We start from the raw sequence: 6,652 nt of genomic DNA, 5'->3' as shown, positions 1-6,652 counted from the left end.
CCATTACTAGTTTGATATGCTCTCTTCCAAACCTTTGTTCTTCATTCACACACACTCACAAACACACATGCACTCAGGATAGAGACAGTTGATTATTTTTACATTAAAGTGTCATATTGTTCACATTCTGCATCATGCTGCTTTTATTCAATAATATAGCTTATCAATCTACCTTGTCCTCTTAACTTCCGCATAGTATTCTATTAAATTGATATACCATTTTTTAGGTCGATGAATCTTTATTTCCTATTTTCCATTATTGTAAATAGTTCTAAAATGAACATCCTTCTATATGCCTCATTGTACATATGTGCAAATGATTCTCTAGTACGTGCCTAGAAATGGAATTTCTAGGCGCATTTTTTTTTGCCACATTTATTTAAAATTTTTAATTAAAAAATTAAAAGAGCCCTGGCTGGTTTGGCTCAGCGGTTAGAGTGTCCGCCTGCGGTCTAGAGAGACCCGGGTTCGGTTCCTGCTAAGGGCACGTACCTCGGTTGCAGTTTGTCCCCGGCCCTGGTTGGTCGTGTGGGTGGCAGCCACTCGATGTGTCCCTTTCACATCGATGTTTCTCTCTCTCTCTCTTCCTCTCTCTCCCTCCCACTCTATCTGTACAAAAAATAGAAAAATGTCCTCGGGTGAGGATAAAAAAAAAAATTAAAAGAAAGTACATACACATGGTAAAAGAATTTGGTAAAAGAGGTGTGCAATGAAGGGTAAGTCTTTCCTTCAGAACTGTATCCTAGTTATTCAGTTCTCTTTCCTAGAAGAAATCACTATTGCTAAATTCTTGAGTAACATAAATATAGTTTTATGGTACATTGTGTTATGTACCTTGTTTTTTTTATATTAAAACAATCTCAAACATACAGAGAAGTTGCAAATACAGTATAAAAACTATTTTTTCCTTGAATTATTTGAGATCAAGTTGTTGTTGTGTTTTATCCTCACCCAAGGACATTTTTGCATTTATCTTCAGATAGTGCGGGAAGGCGAGAGGGAGGAGGAGAGAGAGAGAAACATCGATGTCTCACATCAAGTGGTTGCTACCCACACGACCCCAATCATAGCCGGGGACAAACTGCAACCAAGGTACATGCCCTTAGTGGGAACCGAACCCAGGACTTTCTGGTCCATGGGCCAGTGCTCTAATCACTGAGCCAAACCAGCCAGGCCTGAGATCATGTTGTTAACATGATGCCACATTACCCTTGAAGACTTTAGTTGTATTTCCTACCAATAAGATCATTCTACATAACCATAAGACTGCCATCAATATCAGGAAATTAATATTGTTACATTACTACTATCTAATCTGAGACTCTATTTAAGTTTTGACAATCGTCCCAATATTGTTCTTTGTAAAAAGAGATCTGATTCAGAAGTACATGTTGTATTTAGTTGTCACTTTGATCTGGAACAGTTCCTCAGTCTTTGACTTTCATAACCCAAGTACTTTTGGAGATTACAGACCACTTATATGGTAACATATTCCTCAATTTGGGTGTATCTGCTATTTCCTCATGGCTGGATTCCGGCGATCTGTGGTAGGAATATCACTCTGGAAAAGCTATGTTCTTCTCATTGCATCCTCTCAGGTGGTGCATGATTTTAATTTGTCTCATTACTGATAAGATTCACCTTCATCACTTGATTCAGGTAGTGTTCTCCAAGCTTCTCCACTGTAAAGCCATTTTGTTTCCCTTGGGAATTAGTCAGTATTTTGTGGGGGAGGTAACTGAAACCATGTAAATATCCTATTACCCATTAACTACTTCATTAATGTCAATATGAATTAATGGTTTCTTATTTTATTTAAATGGTTATTTTCTATTAATGTTAATATTTGTTTTTGATGCTCAATTTGTCACCTATTTAACCAGTGGGACCCCCTTCAAATCAGCTCAGTGCCCAATTGTAATGTCCCCATCATTTATTTCATCTGATATAAAAAACAATGTGTTCCAGGCTCGTCCTGTATTTTCCCTGCATCAGCCCTGAAATCAGTGTCTTGTTTCATTTTCATAGAGAATGGTATTTAGAAGCCAAGATCTGGGTGATAGGTGCTCTTATTGTTATTGGGATGTTGCTGCTCCTAGACCCTCTTAGTGAGAGAGTTAGGGAACATATGCCTATATTTACATATACACACAAACATATTCACTTAAAAAAATATGTATATTATTTTTCTTTATTGATTTTAGAGAGAGAGGAAGGGAGAGGGAGAGAAAGATAGAAACATCGATAGGAGAGAACATCTACTGGCTGCCTCCCGCATGCCCCCAACTGGGGATTTAGCCCACAACCTGGGCATATGCCCTGACCAGAAATCAAATGAGTGACCTCTTGGTGCATGGGTCCATGCTCAACCACTGAGCCACACTGGCTGCGTGCAAACATATTCACTTTTAAATACCTATATCTAAAAATCAATTACAACAAGAACATGCAAAAACATTTGAAAACGTGTAGGCTAAATAGCATCCTATTGAACAATGACTGGATTACCGAGGAGATCAAGGAAGAAATTAAAAACTTCCTGGAAACCAATGAAAATGAACACACAACAACACAAAATCTATGGGATGCAGCAAAAGCAGTTCTGAGAGGGAAATTCATAGCATGACAGGCCTACCTCAAGAAACAAGAAAAATTTATAATAGACTATCTAACCTCACAACTTAAAGAACGAGAAAGCAGCCCTGGCCAGTTTGGCTCAGCGGTTAGAGCGTCGGCCTGCGGTCCGGAGAGACCCGGGTTCGGTTCCCGCTAAGGGCACGTACTTCGGTTGCAGTTTGATCCCGGCCCTGGTTGGTCGTGCGGGTGGCAGCCACTCGATGTGTCCCTTCACATCGATGTTTCTCTCTCTCTCTTCCTCTCTCTCCCTCCCACTCTATCTGTACAAAAAATGGAAAAATATCCTCGGGTGAGGATAAAAAAAAAAAAAAAAAAAAAAGAACGAGAAAGCAAACAAAAAGAAAACCCCAGGGCAAGTAGAAGGAAGAAAATAGTATAGATCAGAGCAGAAATAAATGACATAGAGACCAAAAAAAAAAAAAAACAATTCAAAGGATCAATGAAACAAAGAGCTGGTTTTTCGAAAAGATAAATGAGATTGATGGACCCTTAGCTAGACTCACCAAGAAACAAAGAGAGAGAACCCAAATACACAAAATCAGAAATGAAAGAGGGGAAGTAACAACTGACACCACAGAAATACAAAAGATCGTTAACAACTACCATGAACAATTATATGGAAACAAATTCGACAATAAAGGCGAAATGGACAAATTTCTAGAAACACACAGTCTCCCAAAACTGGACCGGGAAGAGATAGAAAACTTGAACAGACCAATAACAACAAAAGAAATTGAAGATGTAATCAAGACTCTCCCAGCAAACAAAAGCCCAGGCCCAGACGGCTTCACGGGGGAGTTTTACCAAACATTCAAAGAAGAACTAACACCCATTCTCCTCAAACTATTTCAAAAAATTCAAGAAGGAAGACTTCCAAACTTGTTTTATGAGGCCAGCATAATTCTCATTCCAAAACCAGAAAAAGACATTGCAAAGAAAGAAAACTACAGGCCAATATCCCTGATGAACATAGGTGCCAAAATCCTGAACAAAATACTAGCAAATTGAATCCAGCAATACATCAAAAAAATTATTCACCATGACCAAGTGGGATTCATCCCAGGGATGCAAGGCTGGTACAATATTCGCAAACCAATAAGTATGATACACCACATAAACAAAAGGAAAGATAAAAACCACATGATCAAATCAATAGATGCTGAAAAAGCATTTGACAAAATCCAGCCCCCATTTCTGATAAAAACGCTCAGCAATCTGGGAATAGAGGGATCATATCTCGACATAATAAAGGCCATATATGAAAGACCTACAGCCAACATAATACTCAATGGGCAGAAACTAAAAGCATTTCCCTTAAGAATAGGAACAAGACAGGGATGCCCACTTTTGCCACTCTTATTTAACATAGTACTGGAAGTCTTAGCCACAGAAATCAGACAGGAAGAAAAATAAAAGAGATCCAAATTGGAAAGGAGGAAGTAAAACTGTCATTATTCGCAGATGACATGATAGTATATGTAGAAAACCCTAAAGACTCCATCAAAAATTTACTGGACTTAATAAATGAATTTGACAAAGTAGCAGGATATAAAATTAACGTCAAGAAATCGACGGCATTCTTATACACCAATGATGAAGTCACAGAAAGAGAAATTAAAAAAAAACACAATTCCAGCCTTGGCCGGTTTGGCTCAGCGGTTGGAATGGTGGCATGCAGATCAGAGAGTCCTGGGTTCAGTTCCCGCTAGGGGCACATACCAAAATAATAATAATAATAAAATAATAATAATTTAAAAATAAAAATAAAAAAATAATCTTATTTACCATCACAGCAAAAAAATTAAGATGCGTAGGAATAAACTTAACCAAAGAAATAATGGACCTTTTGGCAGAAAACTACAGGTCACTGACAAAAATTGAGGAAGATATAAAAAAGTGGAAGCACATATCTTTTTCATGAATTGGAAGAATTAACATCATTAAAATGTCCATATTACCCAAAGCAATCTATAGATTCAATGCAATCCCCATCAAAATACCAACGACATACTTCACAGAACTAGAACAAATACTTCAAAAGTTCATATGAAACCAAAAAAGATCCCGAATAGCCACACCAAACTTGATAAAGAAGAACAAAGTTGGAGGGATCACATTTCCAGGTTTCAGGTTGTACGACAAAGCCACTGTAATCAAAACAGCCTGGTACTGGCACAAGAACAGGCAGATAGACCAGTGGAACAGAACAGAGAACCCAGAAATGGACCCAAGACAATATGCTCAATTAATATTTGACAAAGGTGGCAAGAGCATACAGTGGACTAAAGACAGCCTCTTTAATAAATGATGTTGGGAAAATTGGACAGCTACATGCAAAAAAAATGAAACTAGACCATCCACTTACACCATACACAAGAATAAACTCAAAATGGATAAAAGACTTAAATGTGACTCGTGAATCCATAAAAATCCTAGAAGAAAATGTGGGCAACAAAATTTCAGACATCCTACGCAGCAGCATTTTCACTGATAAATCACCTAAGGAAACAGAAACAAAAAATAAAAAATGAACACAGGGGACTACATCAAACTCAAAAGCTTCTCACAGCAAAAGAAACAACCACCAAAATAGAAAGGCAAGCCACTGTATGGGAGAGCATAATTGCCAATGATATATCAAATAAGTGGTTAATTTCCAAAATACATAGAGTACCCATACAACTCAACAAAAGGAAGACAAAGAACCCAATTAAAAAATGGGCAGAGGAACTAAATAGACACCTCTCCAAACAGGACATACAAATGGCCAAGAGACATATGAAGAAATGCTCAACGTCACTAATCGTCAGAGAGATGCAAATTAAAACAACAATGAGGTATCACCTCACACCTGTCAGAATGACTGCCATCAACAAATCATCAAACAACAAGTGTTGGCGAGGTTGTGGAGAAAAGGAACTCTAGTACACTGCTGGTGGGAATGCAGACTGGTGCAGCCACTATGGAAAACACTATGGTGTTGACTCTATGGTGTCAAAAAAATTAAAAATTGAATTGCCATTTGACCCAGTGATCCCACTTCTAGGAATATACCCTAAGAAGCCTGAAACACCAATCAGAAAGAATATATGTACCCCCATATTCATAGCAGCACTATTTACAATAGCTAAGATCTGGAAACAGCCCAAATGTCCATCAGTAGACAAATGGATAAAAAAGCTGTGGTACATATACACGATGGAGTACTATGCAGCTATAAGAAAGAAAGATCTCTTATCCTTTGAGATGACTTGGAGGGACCTGGAAAGTATTATCCTAAGCGAAACAAGCCAAGCAGAAAAAGACAAATACCACATGATCTCACTTATTTGTGGAATATAATGAACATAACAATCTGAGGAACAGGGTAGACCCAGAAACATGGAAGTAGGGTACCAACTGACAACCCTCAGAATAGGGGGTGTTGGGGGGAGGGGAGATAAATCACAGAACTTATATGCATGTATGCATGAACAGTGGACATGAACAACAAAGCCAGGGATGGGGTGAGGGATGGGGAGGAGGGTGTCAATGGAGAAAAAAGGGAGAAACATCTGTAACAAAAATAAATTTTTTTAAAAATGAAAAAAAAAAAAAAAAAAAGAGTTACAGAGTGGTAGTGTCCTGATAACACAGGTTAAGGTCCTAAACCTGTCTGGGCATTTTCTTCCTTAAATGTTTTCTCTTTGAACAGAATATTATCTGCCAAAATGTTAAATCTTAGAGTTTCATCTTTGGTTTCTCCATTCTATTTGTACTGGAATGCTTCTGGACAAAGCTAGAAACCCAGACCTTCGATTTACCACCTAGAATTGCACAATGTGGTAGCCTTACTCAGCAAACCAAAAACTTGTTCTGTGAGATGCTACCTAGAATTTTCAAAATCTCTTCTTGATGTTTATCATATACTTCTTTCACATGACTGTATATTGCCAGTATGTGGATATCTTGCTACTAGTGTTTTTACTCCCACTGTTCTGGGTGGAGTTGCACTGACTGCTGTCCTAGATGCTTA

The sequence above is a fragment of the Molossus molossus genome, unplaced genomic scaffold, assembly GCF_014108415.1.
Source record: "Molossus molossus isolate mMolMol1 unplaced genomic scaffold, mMolMol1.p scaffold_m16_p_10, whole genome shotgun sequence".
NCBI classification, from domain to species: domain Eukaryota; kingdom Metazoa; phylum Chordata; class Mammalia; order Chiroptera; family Molossidae; genus Molossus; species Molossus molossus.
Note: the sequence above shows the minus strand (reverse complement) of the source record.